The following is a 23,994-nucleotide window of genomic DNA, read 5'->3' as shown; positions in this document are numbered from 1 at the left end:
GTTCCAGTATCAATCCAATGACCTTCAGGCCTGACCTCACCTAGTGCACTTGAGCCTACTCCTTCGGTCATTCGTCTAGCAGCTACCAGCAACATGGCGTGCTTTTCAGATAATACTCAGTGGCAGCCAAGTGTTCTGCAGAGATCACAGAATGGGCACTCAGCAATGTCAGTCTACCCTACAATAGTCTCAGCCTGAACAAACTTCCCTGGACTTCAGTGTCCTCACATAAAAGATTGAGATCGTCTATATATTCCCTTTTTATTTTATTTATTTATTTATTTATTTTGAGATGGAGTCTTGCTCTGCCACCAGGCTGGAGTGCAGTGGCACGATCTCGGCTCACTGCAACCTCCGACTCCCTGGTTCAAGCGATTCTCCTGCATCAGCCTCCCGAACAGCTGGGATTACAGGCACGCACCACCATGCCCAGCTAATTTTTGTGTTTTTAGTAGTTTCTAGTAGGTTTCACCATGTTGGCCAGGATGGTCTCGATCTCCTGACCTTGTGATCTGCCCACCTCGGCCTCTCAAAGTGCTGGGATAATAGGCATGAGCCACCGTACCTGGCCTATATTCCCTTTTTCATGGCACTGCTGGACCCATAACCCTGGCCTTTGGCACTCCAAGGCCTTCTGCCATTTTTCCCATCTAAACTGGACAGTAGGGGTAAGTCACTCACCATGCCAAATGACTGCCATCAACATCCCCTTAACCTCCTCTGACTTGAAAAAGCAACACCTCCATACTGAAGAGAATCATAATAAAGAAAAATCTAAAAATAAGTGGACACCCTTAAATAAATTAGACATTCTAGAATTTCTTTACCTTGTAGGAATTAATCCTTTCTGCGTTAATTACACTCTGGATAGAGATGGGGTAATGGACAAGTAGAAAATTAAATATGAAGAGAACAAAAGTAAATAAAACAGTGTCTCTATGTGTATACATATACATATATATATTTCTGTTTTAAAGTATATGTGCATACACATATATACTCACAAGTGAAGGCTAGAAGAATATACTCAAAAATGTTAAAAATCTCATCTTTGAATGGTAGTATTATGAATCATTTTTATTTTCTTCCTTGTGTGCATTATTTTCTAGATTTCTAAAATAAGCATGAACTATACTTGTAATTAGAAAAAAAAAAATGTGTGTGTATACGCATATGATAGAAAGAGACTTGAAAAAAAGAATTCCAAGGAGCACCATGCAGATGGATAGCTGACATTTGACCAAATCCCATATCATCTGACCATTACTTGAGTGATTTTCCCGTTATACAACTTTTCTCATCTTTAATGAACTACAGTAAAAGACCCACATAAAAAAAGAAAAAGAATAGTTTGCCTTTACAATGTATTAGGAATCTTTGAATAAGAACTGGAAAATGCCACAGAATTATCTACCTCATTCTGAAAAAATCTCCACCCTAACTAAAATGAATTTGCCTTGAGCAAGAGACACAATAACCATTTAAGCTTGAGTTAAGCTGCACCTAAACTTGCCCTACATTTTTAGTTATTGCACATTACAGCCTCTCAGGGATTTACAGTTTTAATGCAACACTGGAAATCCCAACAACAAATCAAACCAGAAACTGCAAAGCTGATCCACCTTCCTGGAATTTGGTGTTTCCCAAATTTCAACTCCATAACTACAGAATCTCTTTAGTTAACACACCCAGGGGGCCCCTCCATTGTGCCAGGCCCTAAAGGAGGTCCACGGATGCACAGAGAAGAAACAGACCATCCTAAACTGGGGGTCAACATTCCCTCTCTCTCCCCACCCTGTGATAATTTAGTACTTGCCTGCAGGAACACAGCTACTCCTACAGGCACAGCCAGGGACCTGCCAGTCACAGGGTGCTGTCCTTGGCATATTCAAATGACACCAATGACCCCCAGGAGAACATTCAGTACAGGAGGCGGCCAGTGTAGGAGACAGAAGAACACAGACAGCCCTGGGTGAATTCTAACTTAGCCACTAACTAGTTATGTGACTATGAGCTTTAGTTTCCTCATTTATAAAATCTCACCTTTGTCACAAGTTATACTGAGAATTTGAGGTCATGTAAATGAAGCACAAAAACACATCTGCTATCCAACAACTCCCACTGCTAATACATAACATTACTGAGAATCTACAATAAGCTCTGGCCTTTTCACACATCGTGCACATTTGCACGTAGAATCGGGATATAGAAGACTATTGTTACAAGAGAGAGCAAAAGCAACCAATTTCCATCCGGCCACAACCCTGCTTTGGCCTAATCAGCACTTCGTTCTGAACAACCAGGTACACTTAACATTCACAGGTTAGGGAAATAAATTCCATTGTTTCCCTGAAAAGACACACGCAGGCAGCCTCTTCTGACATATCTCTAGCATCTTTCTTTTTTTTTTTTTTTTTTTTTTCTTTTTTTTGAGACGGAGTCTCGCTGTGTCTCCCAGGCTGGAGTGCAGTGGCGTGATCTTGGCTCACTGCAAGCTCCGCCTCCCGGGTTCACGCCATTCTCCCGCCTCAGCCTCCCAAGTAGCTGAGACTACAGGCACCCGCCACAACGCCCGGCTAGTTTTTTTTTTTTTTTTTTTTTGTATTTTTAGTAGAGACGGGGTTTCACCATGTTAGCCAGGATAGTCTCGATCTCCTGACCTCGTGATCCACCCGCCTCGGCCTCCCAAAGTGCTGGGATTACAGGCTTGAGCCACCGCGCCCGGCCAACTCTCTAGCATCTTTCAACCAAATAAACATTCACTCAAATAGAATGGACACTCTTATTTCAGAGTGCTCTATCAACAATAAATCCATATCAAGCCCAACATCTAATGCAGATCTATTTCCGGGTCACAGGTTACCTGTTACAGAGGTCAGAAGGAGGCAAGAGGATTTTCACTTCAGGTCAGGATCTAATCATGTGGAGTCCAACGTTTATACCTTTATCTCTAGTAGTCTGTCAGTTGGCAGATTAAAAATATTCCCTGTAAGAAGCCTGAGCAAAGGTTTGTGACCTGAGTCAACCCAAGTCATTGGGACAACTTTGACCCATATGAGTAGTTTCTGGTCCTCTATTTAAAATAGTACTTCTTGGTATTTATTTTTAGTTCAGAGAAGGTGGGGAGTTGCTTTCTGGCTCTATCACAAACTCTGGACACCATCTAAGCACCTTAGGAAAAAATACTAATAAAAACAACAAAATGCCATGGAAATAGTCTAGGAGTCAGGTTTTCTTTTTTTTTTTTTTTTTTTTTTTAAAGAAATCAAGCTATTTCTCAAGAATGTGTCCCTTCTAGAATGATACCCTAATCTCAAAATATAAAAGCATACACTGCATCTTTGGTTAACCTTACAATAAGAACCAGGGAACGAGGGTCAGTGACCCCGTCTCAAGTGCCAAAATGGGCCTTGCTTGGTCACTCATGCAGAGCATGCTAACCACAGAGCATGCTAACCACTGTGTTGCTCAAACCACCTTTACCCATGCTACACCATCTCCTTATTGCTCAGACTCTCCCACAACCCACAACCCACCTTCACCCTCCCCTTTCCAGCATTCCCTATCCATCTACACTAAAGAGTGACTCACTCCTGCCCCCTCATTTCACATTTGCCCTTCCCACTCTTACCTGATTCATTCTGCTGCCATCTGATTTACATTATCTTAATTCTTGGAATACAGAATTAATTAGTTCATGTAGGATCAAGAAGACCAACTTTTTTTTTTTTTTTTTTTTGAGACAGAGTCTCACTCCATTGCCCAGGCTGGAGCACAGTGGCATGATTTCTGCAACCTCCACCTTCCAAGTTCAAGCAATTCTCCCACCTCGGCCTCCCAAGAAGCTGGGATTACAGTCATGTGCCACCACACGCAACTAATTTTTGTATTTTTGTAGAGACAAGGTTTTGCCATGTTGGCCAGACTGGTCTCAAACTCCTGACCTCAGGTGATCCGCCCACCTCAACCTCCCAAAGTGCTAGGGTTATAGATGTGGGCCACTGCGCCTGGCCCAAGAAGACCAACATTTGAAGAGACCTAAAGGACTAGACTTTTAACCAATATTCTAGAAGGCTCCATACTCCAATCCTATAATTTTAAGTGGGCACTAGAAAATGCCCAATTAAACAACCAGAAAATCACATTTGTTTGCATTTCTTTGGTGTACCACTGAAAAACGTTAATGATTACAATTCACCAAAAAACAATGGCAATGGCGAGCAAAATCACTGGATAAATCCAGCAGTAAAAGTCATTCAGTGGAAGGAAAAGAACACAGGATGAAGTCTGCTTCCCATCTTAAATAACTACACGGACATTAGTTTTTTTCTGCACTCATCTACTACTTCATTAGAAAATTTTCCTGCACTTTTAAAAAAAAAGAAGTGAAAAAAAGAAAAAAAGACATATAAAATATAATTTAGATTTAACCAAACAAAGGCAACATAGAAATTCAAATATGCAGTGAGTTTTAATTTACTCAACAAACATTTGTGGGGCACCTACTGTATTAGACCATGGGCAAACAAAGATGAATCACTTACTGGTTTCTGCCTTTAAGAAACTAATAGCTTAGAGAGGAGCATTCTAACACAAACACAAATGATACAAATAAGAATAAGAGGCTAAGGGAGTACTTACCCCTGAAGGAAAGAGAAGGCAGGAAGCATCAGGGGAGGTTTCTATGGAAGGCAATATTTAACTTTAACGGTGAAGGTTTACTGTATCCAGAGCGACTATGAGCAAAGACATAATGGTATGAGAGAATATATCATTTTCAAGAACAAGAGGGTGTGGTCTGACTAGGGCGAAGGGTGGAATTAGTAATCATAAGTAAGGAGGTGATGAAACTCAAATGGAGCAAGGCAGAAAAATCACTGGAAATCTTATATATGAGTTAAAGGAATTTGAACTTTGTCATTAGACAAAGGATTGTCCACAAAGGCTTTTAAGCGTATGTTTTGGCTACATACTGTGTTATAAGGACTGTGCTAGTCAATTTATATGTGTTACATTCATCTTCACAACATTCCTAGTAGGATTAGATAGAAGCATGGTTGAACTTAAAAGACCATTCCCTCATTCCTAATTTTCCAGAGCAGTCTTGAGAGATAAACTAAAAGAATGTGAATCTGGGAGTAAGGAAATCAGAAGACTGGATTCAGGGCAGTCAGGAAACTGGATGCAACTCCTGAGAGCCCATACTAAGACAACGACAGTCATAACAGAGGGGACAGCACAAAGTCCAAATCCATTTTGGAGGGAGAGTTGCTAAGATGACTGCTCCCGGGGAGCGGCAGTCCCTAGTTCTTCAAACAGAAGACCCCTTTCTCTCCCCCAAGGGTTACACCACCATCCTGGCTGAGAAGAGGCCCTAAGAGCGCCTCATGATATTAGCCACCAAAAAGCAGCTGGTCGCCAAGAAGGCCTCTATACTCCAACTGGCCACTACGTCTTCAGGAGATGACCTGGGCTACAGACACTCTAAGAAAGCTTTTGCTCACCCCTGGCCACTACGCAACAGGAGCTGCCACATGGTCCCTACCCAATTTCCCCCAAGACATCACCCGGACTAACCCTAGCATGCTCCACAGCCCTCTTTTCCTCAGTCATCACCAGAAGACCAATCTGCCCCACCTCTCATCTTCCCTATCCCCAGCAAACTCCATTATAGTCTCTTCTCTGAGTGTTCCTTTCACCAAACTAAAACTTGAAAACACAAAGAAAGTAAGATTTAACCTGAATTTCGGAGGCTGAGCCCTAATAACACTGTTTTCCCAGTATCCTATAAAGAGAAGCTTGGTTATATTTTCACTTTTTTTTTTTTCCCCATAGAGATAAAGTCTCACTATGTTGCCCTGGCTGGTCTAGAACTCCTGGCCTCAAGTAATCCTCCCATTTGGCGTACCAAAGCACTGAGATTACAGGCCTGAGACACCACACATGGCCCTATATTCTCATACTTAAGTCTAGTTTCAGCCAGTATAAAGGATGGCTATGGCAGTTGCTAACGTATCAAAATACCTCTCAACCGGTTGACAATTAGTTATGATCAAGAGATTAAAGAGTTAATATCTAGCTTCACAAAAGGCCCCCAGAATCCTGCTCCTGATGGAAGACCTACAACAGCAGGTTACCATTTCATACGAGCTGTTAAATACTTTGAGTAACAACTCTGTTCATATCCCCAAGATCCCCTAACCTAGAGGTGGATTATGTGTCTCTCCAGCTCACCTTCTAATTTCTCTCCAATCCTCTTTCAAAAGTCTTACCTGTCTGAAGTTTATGCCACTAGACTTTACCACCCATTATCCCTTCTCGCTGTCACCTACCCATCTACTGCTATTTCCCCTCATTTGCTGATGACCTTCACACCTATTTCCCTTTCCAAACTCATCCGTCTTCATCATTGCAGTTTTCTTTTTTTTGTTTTTTGTTTTTGAGACAGTCTCGCTTTGTCGCCCAGGCGGCAGAGAAGTGGAGCGATCTTAGCTCACTGCAACCTCCATTTCCTGGGTTCAAGCGATTCTCCTGCCTCAGCCTCCCAAGTAGCTGGGATTACAGGTGCCCACCACCATGCCCAGCTAATTTTTGTATTTTTAGTAGAGACAGAGTTTCGCCGTGTTAGCCAGGCTGGTCTCAAACTCCTGACCTCAGGTGATCCACCCGCCTCAGCCTCCCAAAGTGCTGGGATTACAGGCCTGGCCATCATTGCTGTTTTCTACAACTACATGAAGGCTCCAATTCCTCAACCACCTCACCTCTGATGACCTTTGCTTTAACCCTACCTCATTATCATAACCTCTGAATTGGGCATCCTCACTATATCAACTCCGCAGACTCCAGCCTCAAGCACCCCACACTGTAAACACTACCTTCTCTTTCTTCAGTTTATCTATTGTAATCTGGAATTTCCATTCCACCGTCTTGGCATTATCTGGCCCTTCGCTGACCCTACTATTTGCTTCACTATCAGTCACTTCTCCTGCTGCCTAGCTTAGAATAAATTAGGTCCATCATTGTAATTTCTCCCTTCCAAGCACCCTTAACTCCCTTGCTCCTCTCTTCATGCTTCATTCTAACTCGGCAAATCCCCAAACCGGTTAAACCCAACTATCTGCCTGTTTCACATCTCCACCCAAACAGCTGAAGAAATCGCCTGGGAAAAAACACGTAACCACAACTGGTCTCAATTTAAATTCATAGCTGCAAATCAGTAATGTGCAATCCACACTGACCCACAATCATATTACATTTCCCCAGGATGTTTCAAAATAGCCATTTCCAATCTCTTTTCCCAAACCTGTTTCACCCCTCCACACCCCAAAATCATCACACTTCACTGGGAAAGTAGACGCAACTAGGTAAAAATTCCATCTTCCCACCACCCAAATGATGACTTATCCACCTCTGTACTCATTCTCTCTGCAGTCCTTCTTTTTACTAATAAAATGTGCCGGTTTCAAGTAAAGACCAACCATTCTATTTGTACACTAGATCCCCTTCCTTCACGGCTCTTCAAAAATTTTGCTCTTCAACAATTACCTATCACTCTCTCCTACCTTCATCAGCTCCTCTTCTCTACTTAATCATTTTGTCAGTATAGAAATTCACTGTATTATCCTCTAGTTCTAACAAACCCTCTCTTGACCAATATTGTCTTCCAAGAACTGTTCCACTTCTCTGCTTTCCTTCATAACAAAACTTCTTGAAAGAGTTGTCTATAAGCACTGTCTCCACTTCCACAATTCAATCCAATAAACTTTATCCCAGCCTCTCTTCTTAAACTGTATGTCAAATTGTCAAAATCACAAATTACCTCATTTCACCAAATGTAATCTCTATAATTAACATAGTAGAACCATCTCTTTTTTAATATGTTTTGAACTCTTAGCCTCAGAGACACCACGCTCTTCTGCTTTCGTTCCTATCCCACTGGCAACTCCTCCTCCTCTTCTATATAACAGTTGCTCAGTGGCCTGCTTCTCTCTATATACATTCTCTGTAGATAACTCCATCCAGTATCAAATATAACCTATATGCAAATAATTCCTAAGTCTGTATTCTCAGCCAAACTTCTCTCAGAATCTCCAAACCCCATTCACCCAATGGTCTGACATCTCCAAAGGAATAGCTAATAATCACTTCAAACTTAGCCAAAGCAGAACACTTTCTATCTTCCATCAAGTCTGCCTCTCTCCCAGCCCGCCCCTTCTCAGTAAGTGGGTCAGCTGCTCAAATAAAAAATGCAAGCCTTTGTTTTATTCTTTTTCCTTTCCTCCAAATAATCTAGCAGTCAAGTTCGCCCAACTAACTCTATCTCAAAATTATATCCTAAATCTATCCACTTCTTTCTATCCTTTTGCTCTTTGAGACAGAGTCTCTCTGTCACCCAGGTTGGAGTGCGGTGGCACGATCTCGGCTCACTGCAACCTCCACCTCCCAGGTTCAAGTGACTCTCTTCCCTCAACCTCCCTAGTACCTGGGATTACATGCATGTGCTACCATGCCCGGCTAATTTTTTTTTTTTTTTTTTGTATATTTAGTAGAGATGGAGTTTCTCCATGCTGGCCAGGTTGGTCTCAAACTCCCAGCCTCAAGTGATAACACCCCCCTCAGCCTCCCAAAGCGCTGGGATTACGGGCATAAGCCACCGCGCCCAGCCCACTTCTTTCTATCTTTAATACAATGGTTGTCCATCCAATAATAAGTTCTCAATAATAAGTTCTCAGTTCTCAAATGGACCAACCCCCACTTCCCATATTCTGTTTACTAGTAGCAGCCAGCATAGTCTTTGACAGCATGTATTCTCAATGGGAGCAATATCACTCACAGTTGCTTCTTGGCAAGTGAAAAAATGCTGCATATTATACAATTGTTTGTGGCCCTCCAAACCTCAACTCTACCCAACAAAATCTTCTTAGCATTTACACAATACTCTCTTGTTGGGGAGAAATTAAGCTTTTAATTAATTAATTTTAGTTTAACTTTTCTTCTTGGAAATGTACCATAAAAAAAATTAAGACTATTTTACGGTAAAACCACACAATTTCTCTTGCCTCCATATAATCCTCTAATTGTTTCTAGCACCCCAGAATGAAATCTAAACATCTCACCTTGGATTATAAAGACCTATAGGGTCCAGCCCTTGCTATTTTTTAAAGCTTCTCTTAAAACACTGCAGTAGGTTAAATAATGACGCCCACAACACATCTCATCCTAATCCCTGGAAACTGTGAATGTTAGGCCAAAAAAAAATTTTTTTTTTCACCAATGTGATTAAATTAACACCGAGGGAAAGGTTATTCTGAATCACCAGGGGGAGCCCTAAATGTAATCACTTTACATCCTTGTAAGAGGAAGACAGAGGGTGATTTGATACAGATGAGAACGCAATGATGTGACCACAGAAGTAGAGACAGGAATCACGCAGCCACAGCCAGGGAATGCCAGAAGCCACCAGAACATGAAGGAGTTAAAGAGTTAAGAACCAGATTCACTCCTCAGAAAGGAGCATATCCTGCTAACTCCTTGATTTTGGCACAATGAAACTGACTTCAGATTTCTGGCCTCCTGCATCAGGAGCGAATAAATTTCCATTGTTTTAAGCCACCAAGTTTGTGGTCATTTTGTGTCTGGAATTTGTGGGTTCTTGGTCTCACTGACTTCAAGAATGAAGCGTGGACCCTCACAGTGAGTGTTACAGTTCTTAAAGATGATAGTCTGAGGTTTATCCCTTCAGATGTTCAGATGTGCCTGCAGTTTCTTCCTTCTGGTGGGTTCCTGGTCTCGCTGATACCAGCAGTGAAGCTGCTGACCTTCACAGTGAGTGTTACAGCGTAGACCGAAAGAGTGAGCAGCAGCAAGATTTATTGTAAAGAATAAAACAAACCTTCCTCAGCGTGAAAGGGGATCACAGCAAGTTGCCACTGGCTGCCTCCCACAGCCTGCTTTTATTCCCTTATCTGACCCCACCCACATCCTGTTGATTGGTCCATTTTACAGAGAGCTGATTGGTCCATTTTGACAGGGTCCTGATTTGTGCATTTACAATTCCTGAGCTAGACACAGAGTGCTGATTGGTGCGTTTACAATCCTTGAGCTAGACACAGAATGCTAGACAGAAAAGTTCTCCAAGTCCCCACTAGGTTAGCTAGATACAGTGTACTGATTGGTGTATTTACAGACCTTGAGCTAGACACAGAGTACTGATTGGTGTAATTACAAACCCTGAGCTAGACACAAACTGCTGATTGGTGTGTTTATAATCCTTGGGCTAGACACAGAGTGCTAGACAGAAAAGTTCTCCAAGTCCTCACTAGGTTAGCTAGATACACAATACGGATTGGTGTATTTACAAACCTTGAGCTAGACAGGGTGCTGATTGGTGTATTTACAATCCCTTAGCTAGACAAAAAGGTTCCCAAAAGTCCCCACTAGACCCAGGAACCCAGCTGGCTTCACCTAGTGGATCCTGCACCAGGGACCCAGGCGGAGCTGCCCGCCAGTCCCACCTTACACCGGCAGTCCTCAGCCCCTGGGCGGTCGATGGGACCAACTTCCATGGGACCGAGCACCGCAGCCCAGGGGGCGGCACTCGCGTGGGGAGGGTCAGGCGGTGAAGGAGCCTATGGCAGGGGCAGGGGCAGGGGCGGGGGCGGGGAGGCTCGGGCATGGCGGGCTGCAGGTCCGGAGCCCTGCCCCGCAGGGAGGCAGCTGAGGCCCTGTGAGAATTCGAACACAGTGCCCGCGGGCCGGCACTTCTGGGGGACCCGGGGCACCCTGTGAAGCTACTGGCCCAGGTGCTAAGCCCCTCACTGCCGGGGGCTGGCGGCCCCGGCCAGCCGCTCTCAGTGCGGGGCCCACGGAGCCCACACCTACCCGGAACTCGCGCTGGCCTTGCACAGCCTGGGTTCCCGCCCGCGCCTCCACCTGCGCCTCTCCCTCCACACCTCCCCGCAAGCAGAGGCAGCCGGCTCCAGCCTTGCCCAGCTCAGAGAGGGGCTCCCACAGTGCAGCAGCGGGCTGAAGGGCTCCTCAAGCACGGCCAGAGTGGGGCCCAGGCCGAGGAGGCACTGAGAGCGAGAGACGGCCGCCAGCACGTTGTCACCTCTCAATTTGTTACAGCAGCCACAGGACACCAATACAAACACTTCTCACTCTTACCCACTAAATTCCAGATTTATTTGCCTTCTGATGTCTGTCAAATCAGGATTACTATTACTGTTTTGGGGCCAGCTGCCTCTACCTGGAATGCTCTGCTCAACTTTGCATGGCAAGCTCCTTCCGGTCATTCACGACTCAGCTTAAAAGTCAAGTCCTCAGAGGCCTTTCCAAATGATTCAAATCCAAAGTATTCATACAATTCTTACCTTGTCATATCTCTCCTTTATATAAGCATTATTATTTCTTTGTCCCCTACTAAAATGTAATTCTACAAAAGCAGAAACTGTGTGTGTTTTGTATATCACTATAATCTTATTTGTAGAAAAATTCCTGACAGGCCGGGCACAGTGGCTCACACCTGTAATCCCAGCACTGTGGGAGGCCAAGGCAGGTGGATCACAAGGTCAGGAGCTCAAGACCAGCCTGGCCAAGATGGTGAAACCCCGGCTCTACTAAAAATACAAAACAATTAGCTGGGTGTGGTGGCGGGTGCTTGTAATCCCAGGTACTTGGGAGGCTGAGGCAGAGAATTGCTTGTCCCTGGGAGGCAGAGGTTGCAGTGAGCCAAGATCGTGCCACTGCACTCCAGCCTAGGCAACAGAGCAACACTCAAAAAAAAAAAAAAAAAAAAGGAAAAATTACTGACACATATTAGGTGATTGATAGACCTAACAAACAAATGGATGGATGATGTAGGCAGTGAGAGAAAAGATGATGGCATTTGTCAATATGGAAAGGAATAGCATATGAAAGAAGGAAGAAATTATGGGTCCTGACTCAACTATGGGACATGTAAGTGGAAATGCCTGAGTTTAGCGAATAAGTCTGCCTAAGAATGTTGATTTGGGATTGAATGAAATCAGGGATATTGATGAACTTGGTGGAAAAAGCATCAACAGAGAAAAGAGAGTGAACTAAAGACAGACCCTGGGAATTCCAATATCAAGGCTCAAGGCAAAGAACCTGCAAAGAGATCCATAAGGAGTAATCCAAGAGAAGATGTCACAATAGCCTAGTGAAAACTCAGTTTCACAGAAAAGAGAATGAGCAGAATCATGGCAATTTTAAGTAATAAAATCTCATTGATTGTCAGTCAAGAGGACACTCATAATCATAACAAGAGCAGATTTGGGCCAGGCTCACACCTGTAATCCCACCACTTTGGGAGGTTAAGGAGGGAGTATCGCTTAAGCCCAGGAGTTCAAGACCAGCCTGGGCCACATGGCAAGGCTCCATCTCTATAAAAATTTTTAAAAATCAATAAGGTATGATGGCCTGAACCTGGGGTCCCAGCCACTCAGGAGGCTGATGTAGGAGGATCGCTTGAGCCCAGGAGTTCCAGGCTGCCATGAACTATGATGGTGCTACTGCACTTCAGCCTGAGTAACAGGGTGAGACCCTGTCTCAGGAAAGAAAAAGACACAGAGTGATTCATCTGAGATAAAAGACAGATTCCAAAAGTTGTGGAGTGAATGGAAGGTGGGGAAGTAGAAAAATAAGGCACAAAAGGTACTTTAAGGAAGAAGAGCTTGAAGGAAAGGAGAAAGAGAGCATTCTGCAAGAAGGCAGAATGGGGCACAGGGGCAATGTTGGTTATTGGTCTTGCTTGTTTGTTTTTGTAATGGGAGAATCTTGAGCATTCTTGTAAATATTTGAAATGCATCTCAGCATCTCCAATACAAACAAACAAATAAATACAAAACAGGTAAGCATAGAAAAATTTCATAGAATAAGACATCTGAAGGGAATGGGGAATCCAGAGTATGGGGGAAAGCATCAACTTTGGATAACCACCTCTAAGTCAAGAATTAATGAGGGGTTGATGGATTCAGATATAGAAATGATGTGGAATGGAGAAAAATATTAAGATTTGACATGTTATTTCAATTCTCTCAGTATAATAGAAGGCAAGGGCCGGGGGCAGTGATTCATGCCTGTAATCCTAGCACTTTGGGAGGCCAAGGAAGGCAAATCATGAGTTCGAGACCAGCCTGGCCAACATGGTGAAACCTTGTCTCTACTAAAAATACAAAAATTAGCCAGGCGTGGTGGCACGTACCTGTAATCCCAGCTACTCTGGAGGCTGAGGTTTAAACCCAGGAGGCAGAGGTTGCAGTGAACCAAGATCATACCACTGCACTCCAGCCTGGGTGCCAGAGCCCGACTCTATCTTAAAAAAAAAAAACAACTGCAAGGACACTTAGGGGACAGCTAAGTCATTATCAAAAATGCATATTCTCTTCTTCCTGGACTTGTAGCTAGACTACATGTGCCAATCTCCCTTTCAGGTAAGTATCACTACACAACAGACTTCCAGCCAATGGTATATGAGCAGAACTAATGCATTCATTCAAGATTATGTGTTTAAGGCCAGGCGCAGTAGCTCACACCTGTAATCCCAGCACTTGGAGTGGCTGAGGCGGGCGGATTGCCTGAGGTCCAGGAGTTCGAGACCAGCCTGGTCAACATGGCAAAACCCCATCTCTACTAAAAATACAACAATTAGCTGGGCGTGGTGGCGCAAGTCTGTAATCCCAGCTACTTGGGAGGCTGAGGCAGGAGAATCACTTGAGCCCACAAGGCAGAGGTTGCAGTGAGCCGAGATCGTGCCACTGCACTCCAGCCTGGGCGACAGAGCGAGACTCATCTCAAAAGAATAAGATTATGTGCTTAGAAAGTAGATACGCTTCTTGATTTTCCCTTTCACCATCCACTGGCTGGCTGTAGTTGAAAAGAAAGCCCTAAGGAACTGTTGAGTCATAAAATGGAAGAATCCAGAGTGCCTGAATCATTGAGAGGAAAGTGATCCACCAACAAAGACCATGATATAAGCAAAAATTAAACTTGTGCTTGAGCTTGTATCTATTTTCAGGTCTTTCCGTTATGACAGTTGAGCCTACCCTAACCACTAACCATCATCTTTTAATAAAGAAATGCATGGGTGACATAAAAGACTCAAAGAAAATGCTGAAAGTTTGAAAACAACTACAGCAAGAAATAGAAAAATGTATTACGCAGAAAAAGGTAAAAGAACTCTCTCATGACTAAGGCTGGAAAACATACATTTTTATACATCTCCAATACACACAATCATTTTCATTTTCACAATAACCATCAGAAACCCAAGTATAGGAGTGGAAAAGAAGACTGATAGCAAGTTGCACGTTGCTTCTACATCCATTAAGACTAAGAAAATTTTAACAATGTCGTGGATTCCTACAAGTCAAATCATAAGCAACGTCATTATAGGCATGCTGTGCTATGTATGCAACTATTTAAACAAGTTCAGCATCACTGGTGAAAACTAGTGAACTACAATGTAAAGAACTGGGAAGTGTTAGGTGTCAAATGGCAAAGTTCAATGAGTTGGGCAGTGGAATACAATGTAGCAAAAGCCAGGAAATACATTACAGAAATAGGAATAGGATTATCTCTCCATTCTATTGTTTTTAAAACAGTTCTTAAGGCAGTTTCTGCCATACCAGAAAATAACTACATGCGTGGCTTTGTAAGTCCCTTAACTTCTCTGTGCCTGTTTGCTCCCTGATATGACAGGGTTCAGTGTTGATACATTTAAAAATGTAAACAAAGTACTCAGCACAGTGCCTAGAAAATGGCAACTGCTTAATAAATACTTGTCATTGCTATTTATTATTAATAAGAAAAAGACCAGGTTAGGTTAAATTGCTAAACTCGTTCCTATTTTAAAATTCTGTGAATCTGGCCAGGCACAGGGGCTCATGCCTGTAATCCCAGCACTTCTGAGGCAAAGGCAGGAGGATTGCTTGAGACCAGGAGTTCAAGACCAGCCTGGGCAACATAGTGAGACACTGTCTCTAATAAATATTTTTTAATTAGCCAGGCATGGTGGCACACACCTGTCATTCTAGTTACTCAAGAGGTTAAGGCGGAAGAATCGCATGAGGCAGTTCAAAGCTGCAGTGAGCTGTAAATGTGCCACTGCACTCCTGCCTGGGCAGCACAGCAAGATTCTGTCTTTAAAAATAATAATAAATAAAATTATGTTAGTGTTTGTGTGTGTGTATGTGTGTGTATTTGTTTTTGAGACAGTCTTGTTCTGTTGCCCAGGCTGGAGTGCAATGGCACGGTCTCAGCTCACTGCAAACTCCACCTCCCAAGTTCAAGCGATTTTTGTGTCTCAGTCTCCTGAGTAGCTAGGAATACAGGCACCCGCCACCACACCTATTTTGGTATTTCTAGTAGAGACAGGGTTTTGCCATGTTGGCCAGGCTGGTATCAAACTCCTGGGCTCAAGCAATCCACCTGCCTTGGCCTCCCAAAGTGCTGGGATTACAGGCATAAGCCACTGCCCCCCGCAGTATCTATATTTTTTAGATAAGTATCCCAGCTACTTAATGGTGGGTGGGGATGGGGAAAAGGGGTTAATACTAGCAAACATAATGAAAGAAAAAAGTGAAAATATACTCGTTCTGATAGGTCCTATGAGCATAATCCTGAAGAGAGATAAAAGAATGTGGCAGCCTCTAGATGTGAATGCTATACCTGGAGAGGCTGAGAGCAAAGAAACCCTAAACTCCAGGAAATAAAAGGAAAATCTAGGCCAGGGTCCAGAGGCAAACAGAACCCAGTGGCCAGGACTGGCTTCCTTTTAGGTAGGACAAGAGAAATAAACATTTCATGCTCTCCATGGATTTCAAATTCATCCAATCCAGCCACCTTATTTGACAGAGGAGAAAAGTGAAAGGTCCAGACGCTAACCAAAGCCACACTGGAGTGGCTATAACGTAGCTGCAGGGATGCTCAGAAGTAGGCACTGCCCACCTTTGACTTAGCCTACATACATGGTCCCCAAGGCGTTGTCCCCATAGAATCCAACACCTTTGATAAAGGTGCCAAAATAATTTTTATAAGTCATCTTGTTAGGAATTCATTTTCTAGATTGTTAAGAGATTGGATTAGGTGGGTAAGTGGGGGAAGGGAGAAATTGGTGAAAAGAAGGAAGCTCTGGTGTCCTGACAGGGGTGCTGAGTCCTCAGTGGACATTAAGTGGCCTCCTTATTTGTAGATTCCTCCACTGATTTTCTTCAAGGATTCCTTTTATAATGTCATTTCGCCCCTTCCCTCTCCTAAATATCCTTAAGATATTAAACCTCTCAGCACCTTAAGAGAGGGAAAAATTTTTTGAAATAAAAATAAAAAGATTAAAACTGCCAAATGTGTAGGGAGGGAGATGCCTAAAAAACATACAGTGTATCCAGTTGAATAGATTACCTGAAATACACCTGCCTGTGTGGTATCTGGTGTCCAATTACACCCAATACACTCTTATCACTTATTGCTTGAATTAGGGTCTGACTGAATTATGGGGCAACCATTCATGAACAACTACTTACTAGGTGTCACCCACATGAAAGGCACTTGGATTAGGCATGTGAGGTCTATAAAATTGTGTAAGATCCAGCATGATCTTCCATAGGAAAGGAAATTATGCATGTCTGCAAATAATTACAGGAGACAAGCATCTATAAGGGAATTATGAGTAGCATAAAAAGAGTAGCTGAAGGGTTTAGAAAATATACAAGACATTTCTGACTGGGGCTGTGAGGGAAAATGTCATAAAAATTAGTAGCCAGGGGTCAGGGCACTCAAGGTTTGTTAGGATTTCAAAAAGTGAATTAAAAGGAAGAACATCAGAATAGGGACAGCGTAGGAATATATATTTAGGGAATTCCAACTAGCCCAATGTGACTGGATCATAGAGAAGATAAGGACAGCACCTTAATATTAGGGTGAGAATGGAGGAGTCCTTGAATTTATTCCAAGACAAATATTTAGAACTTGATCCAATAGAGCAGAGTAACCCATGGAACGGTGGATCAGAGAGAGTGACATGATCAAAGGAGTTTGGGCATTACCACAATGAAACAAAACATCCTTTCTTTTTATTGTTTTTTATTATTTATCTATTCATCTATCTTTTTGAGACAGGGTCTTGCTCTGTTACCTAAGTTGGAGTGCAGTGGTACAATCATGGCTCACTGCAGCCTCAGCCTCCTAGGCTCAAGGGATCCTCCCACCTCAGCCTCCTAAGTAGGAGGCACGCACCACCAGACGCAGCTTATTTTTTATGTTTTGTAGAGACAGTGTCTCACATGTCGCCCAGGCTGGTATCAAACTCCTGGGCTCAAGCGATCCTCCTACCTTGGCCTCCCGAAGTGCTGGGATTACAGGCATGAGCCACCACTTAGCCAATATCCTTTCTTTTATTCAGTTAAAATTAAAAGAAAGCAACTTTTGAGAACCTAGTACTCTGAACTGTATTATTTTCGTCACTTTTGAAGTACACTTAGAAGCTTATTTTATGTTTTCTTGGAATCTTGACCAAAGTTTTCCTAACAAGTTTACCTTGAACATAAACTTTTGTTCCATAAACGTGTCTAGCTATCTAAAGTTTCTGCTTGGCCTTGGTGGTCATCAGCAGATACAAGTAGCAAAGCATTCTAAGCATGTCACCCCATTGTTACCAAGTAATACTCAGAGGTTATCTCATTTGACAGTAGCAGCTTCTAGAAATCTCGATTTCAGAAAACAATATGTCTGTCATAGTTTGTGGGGTTTGTTTTTCCCCCTATATTAAAACCTTTTATAGAAGGACATATGTGGACAATCCAGCATGAGATTCCACAGAGGACATTTCAGTATTCAAAAAATATAAGGCTTGAAAAATCTAAATCAGTCATTGTTCTAAAGTACCCAGACTTTGACAGTATCTCACTGTCAAAAATATAGTACATGAATAATTATTTCATTTGAATAATTAAAAGATGTCCCCAAATAATGTCTTTAAGTTTTGCCAATACATATATAAAGAAAAATTATTCCTCTAGTCACAATACTTCTGACACCAAATGTATGGGTTTTCCACACCAAGAAACTCTCTATCTAGGGACACCAACTGAATGTTCTACAATTTAATTTAGTCTGACACTAACTGCCCAGAGTTTGTGCAGACACCACAGGGTAAGGGCTCAGTCCCATGAGACTGCCCTCCACTTCAGATGCCAGTCAAAAATAGTGGGCCCCGGGATATCCACACTTCTGTTAAACTTAGCTACAAATCAGGGGTTCCTACAACCCCATCCTCAGATTTGATAATTTGCTATAATGGATAACAGAACTTTACTTACTTTTTTTATTTCTCTTTTTTTTTTTTTTTTTGAAACAAGGTCTCGCTCTGTCACTCAGGCTGGAGCATAGTGGCACTAACGCAGCTCACTGTAGCCTTGACCTCCTGGCCCCAAGAGATCCTCTTGCCTCGGCCTCCAGAGTAGTGAGGACTACAAGCATGGACCACCACGCCTAACTAGTTTTTTGTTGTTGTTGTTGTTGTTTAATTTTTGTAGAGACAGGGTCTCTCCACATGGCCCAGGCTGATCTCAAACACCTGGGCTCAAGTTATCCTTCTGTCTTGGCCTTCCAAAGTGCTGGGCTTACAGGTGTGAGCCACCACAATGGGCCTGCTTATGTATACCAGTTTATTACAAAAGGTATTATAAAAGACACAAATCAATAGCCAGATGAAGAGGTACACAGGGCAAGAAATGGGAGAAGGGGTGCCCTCTCTGGGCATGCCTTCCTTCCAGCACCTCCATGTATTCACCAACTCAGAAGCTTTCCAAAATTTAAGGTTTTTATGAAGGCTCCGTGATATGGGCGTGATTGATTAAATCATTATCCACTGGTGACTGACTGATTTCCAGCCACTCTCCCCTCCCCAGAGGTCTGGAGTGAAGCTGAAATTCTAACCCTCTAATTACATAGTTGGTTCCTCTGGCACCAGCTCCCATCCCCATCCTGAAGCTATCTATGGTTCTACCAAGAGTCACCTGTCATCTCAGCAGTGTAGAAAAAGACACTCATCATTCCAGAGGTTCCCAGGGTCTTAAAAGTTCGTTAGTCAGAACAGGGGACAAGTATCTTTCTTACTATATCACAATACGTCACAATACATTTGTACTTGAGAAGGAGAGACATCTATTAACCAATTTTTCCCACTAATTTTGTGAACTAATTGAACCAAAGCCTGACCTAAATAAATCATAAATCGTGTTTTTGCTGCATAAATCAGAAATCTGGTTTTGAAAGAACATAAAATTCTCAACTGAAAAATAGGAAATAAGAGCACAGATATGATATAGGAAGAAATACACAACCCAAAGAACTAGTAAGAGCCTCTAACAAAAGATCAAAATCCTGGAACACAAGCCAAAGGAAACAAACAAACAAACTTGGTCACATTCACGTCAGGACACAAATTAGAATTCTGGATGCATTCTGACCACAATCATTATCTAAACATTCTCAGGTATTCAAAGCATCAACATCTCTTCCTTTCTTTTTCTTAAATGTTCCTGAGATCAATCCCTGGTTATATATTACAGGAAGAAGTCTATTCTAAAATTGTTAGAGATTTCCTGGCTTGCAGCCACATTGGCCGTTGTCTTTCTCACTTGGAGTTGAGTTTGATCACATCTTCCTCTTACATTTCTTTCACACATCATGTCAACAATTCTAAAACAAAGAAAAGTAAAGCACACTTTATTAGTTTCTTCTTGCCCTAACATACCACTTCTAAGTTTTCTTACCTCAAAAGTCTTAAGACATGATGGAATTATTTAAGTATTTTGATGAGCAACTAAAACTTACTTAATAATATCTTCTTAGTTTAGTTCCATTCAGCTCTTCTCTATCTCCCAAGAAACAATTTTTGAATTTGGCAGGTTGAGAGGCATTTCAACCCTGATGATTAATAATTTTCTCCTTATACTCCAGGTAAAAAATATATAAAATACACCCCATTGTCAAAACTGAATAGAGTAACTGGCAGGCCATCTGACACTTTTATTTTATTTATTTATGTATTTATTTACTTACTTACTTATTTGAGACACAGTCTCCTTCTGTCACCCAGGCTGGAGTGCAATGACACAATCTTGACTCACTGCAACCTCTGCCTCCTGGGTTCAAGCAATTCTCCTGCCTCAGCCTTCCAAGTAGCTGGGATTACAGGTGCCCACCATCATGCCCAGCTAATTTTTGTATGTTTAGTAGAGACGGGGTTTTGCCATGTTGGCCAGGCTGATCTCAAACCCCTGACCTCAGGTGATCCACCTGCCCAGGCCTCCCATCCCAAAGTGCTGGGATGAGCCATCGTGCCTGCCTGGCTTTTTTTTTTTTCTTTTTTTTTTTTTGAGACAGTCTCAAGCAATTCTCAAGTTTTGACCTCCTGAGTAGCTGAGACTACAGGCACAGGCCACCATGCCTGACTAATTTTTGTATTTTTTGTAAATATGGGGTTTCCATGTTGTCCACGCTGGTCTCAAAACTCTTGGGCTCAAGCGATCCACCTGCCTTGGCCTCCCAAAGCAAAGTGCTGGGATTACAAGCGTGATCCACTGCACGTGACCTATCTGACACATTTTTAAGCAAGTGTGTTAAAGGTGACAAGAATGAAGAGTTACCATTTTAACGCCAACCCTGAGCTTTAAACTTCACAGATATAGTGACAAGTATTCATTTCTTGCATATGCAAAATTTTACTGAAGATTTCCCATATAATTTTCAACAGAAAGATCATTTTTGGAAGTACACGATTATGTTGGCTTTTTCATACAATGAGTACACAATAGCAAACATCCCTGAAACAAAGATGATCTTTTCTATCATCTTCAGGAAATAAGTCCCTCTGTTACTGAAGTGACATTCTCTTCGGCAGGAAGCTGTCTCCAACTACTTGAGCCAATATTAACCTTTTCCTTCATAATCACAATAGTTCTGGCCAATATCCTACCACTGGAAAAATGATTGTACAAGGTCTTATGTTGGTCTCCAATTGTGTTCCATCTATGTTTTACCTTGTTAAACAACTGTAAGCTTTTCAAAAGAGGGTAACTTTTTTTTTTAATCTAGCACTTATTACAATATAATGCTGCACAAGAATACAGAAAATTTCATTTAAGAAGACTAGTGTTCATATATTTGATTTCTAGTCCTCTTTCTGAAGTGTTGTTTCTGCACTTAGTTTCGCCCCACGAGTCCAGGTGTTGACAAACAGAAAGAATCAAGTTTTGGAAAACCTAAACAGAAACATCATCACATTAAAAAAATAAAACTGAGAAATTACATACTGATCTGAAAATTGCTTCCCTTCTCTAATAACCATAGCTACCACTAACTCACCTCTCCTCTCCCCAGCCCAACACACTAAACTAACCGAAAAAAATATACGAATAATTCATGCACAACATGCAAGAATTCTTTGCCCAAATTTTCAAGCTAACTATATTCTTTGCCCATATTTTCCTATTTGAGTATAAGAAGGAAAAATACAGGATGGAAGCTAGTCTTTTGAAGTCTACCACTTGCCAGGTACATTGCTAGCACTTGCACACATGTCATTGCATTTAGTATCCATATTTTGCCAATGAGACAATTGAGGCTGAGTTTTAAAAGATGACCTAAGGCCAAAGTCTCTGGCTCCCTGCTCCGCAACTACCCTCAGCTAGAGTTTGTTCCACAGTTCAGTTGCTCATTGAGAAAACATTTATTGAGGGCGTATTACAAGCTAGTCACCCCTCTAGGCATTAGAGGTCACTCATTGAGAAAACATTTATTGAGGGTGTATTACAAGCTAGTCACCACTCCAGGCATTAGAGTTTTGAAAGTATGCAAGACAGGACAAGCCCTACTACTCTCATAGAACTTACATACTAGAGAGGAAAGAAAACAACCAAACAGAGTAAGTTCAGAGTTGTAATAGTTTACCAACACGAGTTACGCACAATCATCATCAAATCTTTTAAAATATCTACAATAAGATTACTTACAACAAACTAAAGGGGGTAGTAATATTCACTAACAATTGGTAACACTGTGGCCCTTTTGTCAATTCCTGAACCAAGCCATTGCATCTTTGAATGAATCACAAGGGAGAGAGAAAGAAGCAGAGCTCTAATGCTGCTTAGAATTTCTTTATAAAATAAAATGACTCTGCAAGCTATGAGAATGGACTGTTGCAATGAATCCAGTGTTGGTTCTCAAACCCAAAACCCCATATTTATCCATTTATTCATTAAAATATTGCTGTATTAGAAGAGTTGATTTGTAAAAGTCAAGGAAGTGTTGTAATTTGACATAACGCCCCTGTGAGAAACAGAGGGGGGTTTCAACATCCACATCACAAGGTTCCCCAGGCTGCACACGGTCTCCATTGGGCAATGGCATCCTGCTGTCATGTGCTGGGCCAGCAAGAACTGTAGGACTGGGACTAGAGTGGTCAGTAGCTACCAAGAAGTGCCTGGGCCCAGTGTGACAGCTGCCAACACCCTCCACACGCCAAAAACAAACTTCACACCTCTTTAAACTTGGAACACGTGCAAAATACTAACAGTTTTGTTTTAGCAATAAAGACTCCCTGTCACTTACTAACTTCCTCCCCTCACCTATTTATACAAGTATAAGTTGACTAGCTGCTATTTCTATAGCTGCCTCCTATGATATTTATAATGTGTTGTGTGATTTGGGTTGCCCATGTCACTAACACTTTGCGAGAATTTGTGTTTGTAAATTACTCTGGAACTCTTCTGAGAGTGAATATTCCACTGCACAAGGTGGAAGCCAGACTAGAGACCATCTGCTAAGAGCAGCACTTCATTCACCCAGCTACACCTTCCTGCCAAAGCACTCTTTGCAAATCTATTTTTGCTGGTAGAAGTTACGTGGGGAGTGGAGGCTGTTTTAAGTTATCAGTGTGCACCTTCCATTTCCTCCTAGGACAGTCACACGCCAGGCGCTGAGTTTCTCAAAGAAGCCTCAGCCCCCGTCCAGACTCGTTCTCACTCTTGCTTCGGAAGGGAGCAACAATCCTTATCAGACTAGCCCCATCTACAAGCTAAAAGTTTGCATAAACTTTCAATGGGGTACCAACCCTCGCCCCAAAAGTCCTGCCACTGTACTGTTTTACAACTGCCGCCTCCAAAATATAAACAACGAAACCCTAGAGAAAAGCGAGTCCATCTTCTGCTGATGGGAAGAAATTCTAAATCTTTCCCGTTTCCCGCCACCACCTACCGCAACACTGGAGTCCCAGAACACTGGCCCGGGTCAGAAAGGGAGCACTCCCCCCTGGAATCCTAAGGGCGGGGGAAGTGGTCTCCCAGGAAGCACACACCTGAGATAGATCCTCACGCGCGAGGGGCCAGCGGGCAGGGGCACCCAGTTCCTCCAGCCAGTGTGGAGTCGGCCTCCCCCCGGAATCAGAGCCTCGGCCCGGGTGCTAGCAGCGCGGCGCGCGGGGCTGTCACTCGAGGCGGGCTGGGCGGGTGTAACTCGAGCGCCGGGCCGGCCGCGCCCCCGCCTTCCCACTTCCCGACTTCCTCCTCCAGCTCCCGCGCCTGCTCCCTCCCGGAGGGCTGACCCGGGCGGCGAGGCCGCCACCTCCAGCCCGGATACCTCGGGCCCAGGCTCCTCCGGCCCAGCGGGGAAACGCGGAAGTGGGGGCAGGAACCGGGGCCGGGGTTGGCTGGAGTGTGGGAGGGAAAAGCGCTGCGAAGAGCGGGCGGCGAGCGAGGAGGTCTCCGCGGCCCAATGAACGTGACTAGACGGGGACGCGGCTCCCGCCGCCGGGTGGGGTCGCGCAGCGCCACACGCAAGGGCCCTCGCCCGCGGCTGCAGTTCCTGCTTTGTGCCTCGGTGGTGCCGGACTCCAGACCTCCGCCCCGCCTTGCCAGCGGGCTGGCGGACTGGAAAGCCTGAGCTAGGCCAGGCTGGGGAAGACGGTGGCGGTGT

General features: G+C 43.2%; 1 protein-coding gene across 17 annotated transcripts in view; it reads right to left on the bottom strand.

The window, feature by feature from the left end:
* Window positions 1–23,994, bottom strand: part of GPD2 (glycerol-3-phosphate dehydrogenase 2) — a 168,126-nt gene that overhangs the window by 124,737 nt on the left and 19,395 nt on the right. For 5 of the 17 annotated variants that reach the window (XM_074009143.1, XM_065525505.1, XM_074009142.1 and 2 more), the window contains exon 1: window positions 23,378–23,537. The exons of 5 other annotated variants lie outside the window; for them this stretch is intronic. The gene's annotated coding sequence lies outside the window, so the exon portion shown is untranslated. Of the gene's footprint in view, window positions 1–4,641; window positions 4,737–23,277; window positions 23,538–23,658; window positions 23,696–23,994 lie in introns of those variants that run through there. 7 more of the 17 variants (XM_074009136.1, XM_074009140.1, XM_045367097.3 and 4 more) reach the window with 3 other exon arrangements.

This window comes from Macaca fascicularis, chromosome 12, assembly GCF_037993035.2.
Source record: "Macaca fascicularis isolate 582-1 chromosome 12, T2T-MFA8v1.1".
NCBI lineage: Eukaryota > Metazoa > Chordata > Mammalia > Primates > Cercopithecidae > Macaca > Macaca fascicularis.
This window is presented reverse-complemented; position numbering and strand designations above follow the sequence as displayed.